The sequence below is a fragment of the Thermobia domestica genome, chromosome 9 (assembly GCF_964235325.1).
Source record: "Thermobia domestica chromosome 9, izTheDome1.hap1.1, whole genome shotgun sequence".
Lineage (NCBI taxonomy): Eukaryota > Metazoa > Arthropoda > Insecta > Zygentoma > Lepismatidae > Thermobia > Thermobia domestica.
Window position 1 is genome coordinate 64,809,450 of NC_137462.1, and position 1,923 is coordinate 64,811,372.

The window sequence follows — 1,923 nt, forward strand, 5'->3', positions numbered from 1 at the left end:
GTGAAAACCTAATACATATGAGAAAGTTTCTCGCTATCTTACAATTATTACTATCTAGGAACCAATATTGAAGTCGGGAGCTGTCCCCTTAAGGAATTCGTTGTTGTCTCAGCATCCGGCTCCTAGCTGTTATAATGGGCCCAGCAGCTACGCCCGCAGTATGCGCCACACTTTGAACCACCATGTCGGGGCCACATTACTACATGCCACCATATATATGGCTTCCTGCCGACATGTCGTAATAAAAGCACTTTTTAGCCGCAATGGCGGTTCTAGAAATGCGTGCCACCATCTGGATGGCGGTCCTTCTTCCCGGCCTTATAGGAATAATTCTGCGAAAGCGTATCGGCATGTGGTCATCGCCTCGCCATGTTTCAGTAGACGGATTTTCTAAATGGGCTAGTGGTCTAAACCCACAGTTTGGATGTTTAGCTGTAGCATGTATTTATCTCACTCTTGCATGCACTTAAATCGTGTACTTTCATAAATACTACCATCTTAGCAACAGTGGCGCAAATCTCGGGGGGGCTGAGGGGGACATGTCCCCTCCAATCTTGGAACTGGAGGGACTGTCCCTCTCCATAATCCGATTTGAAATGTGTATTTTGGGGAGAAATGTGATGATTTGTCTCCGATTGCTACAAAGGAAAGTAAGATAAAATTCATGTCTCCCAAAATAAGCCTCAAATCTGCCCTCCTCCCAATATTGAAGACAACTCTGCTCCCCTGATCTTCCACAACATTGTTTTTCCACTTCGTAATTGTTTCGGACATCGCTAAAAAAAAAAAAAAAAAAAAAAAAAAAAAGATTATGGGAACGGTCTTACCCGTCCCTTCCCCCCAATGTTGAAGACAGATTTGCGCCGCTGTATAGTTCACGAACACTCTGTATATTGTAGTAAGTGATTCTGTTATGGGTTACATATTTTGCGAAAATTATATTGGGCTTTATTTGACTTTTACCATTGGCTGTAGCACACTTAGTCAATTTCAAAATGTTTAACTTTGTGTTGGGTAAGAGTTCGACCATTACACAAATTAGAAGAGGGAAATTCCACCACGTACAGTACAAGCAAAAGCAACTTTATAATAATCTTATCTCCGTTCTCCATGTGTCTTCTTCCCACATGTTGTTAATATATCTTTAGACAATGAAATGTTGTTTTAGCACTTGTATCTTATCTCAAAACATTAATTTCCTGCAATTTCGTGCTGTAAATTAAGCTCCTGTATTGGATTATTACATGTGTCCAAATAACTACATTCCCCACGTCTTATCTTTTGCAGAAGTTGTAGGATAATAGGTAATAATAATAATAATAATGAACATCAAATAATAAATGTGTGTTTTCTTTTCCTAAAGCTGTCCTTAAGTTTATCCCAAAATTGAAAACAAGCGTAGCTTCTGCGCGTTCACTGTTTTTGATCGAAACTGCAGTCGTCCATGGACAGCTAGACGAAATGTATATTTCAGTATTGCCAGATCGTTTGTGTTGTGTCATTTCATATGATGGACAAGTTATTTGATAGCCTATGGAGCATGACGAGAATTAAATTGATTCTTAGGTACATAGAAAGTTAAACATTATATAACCAAACATGACTAGAAAATTGAAAATCTATGGTAAACAGTGTAGAGACTTTTTGAATTATAATGAAATTTCGGAGTTGTTCTGGTTGCGATTGTTAATAATTAAAGATCTTTGTGTAGAATTCGATTTTTAAAAAGTGATCATATACAAAACCACTCTTATCTACATGTAAATAATAACATCTTTGTTAAATTAAGAAAACACAATGGATAAATCAACTGCTTATGCAATTTGTATGATCTTGTCAGTAATTTTCTTTCTGGCAAGCTTCGTGGTGTATGCGTTAATTCCAGATCTTCGAAATATACATGGAAAAATCCTCATGTGTTAT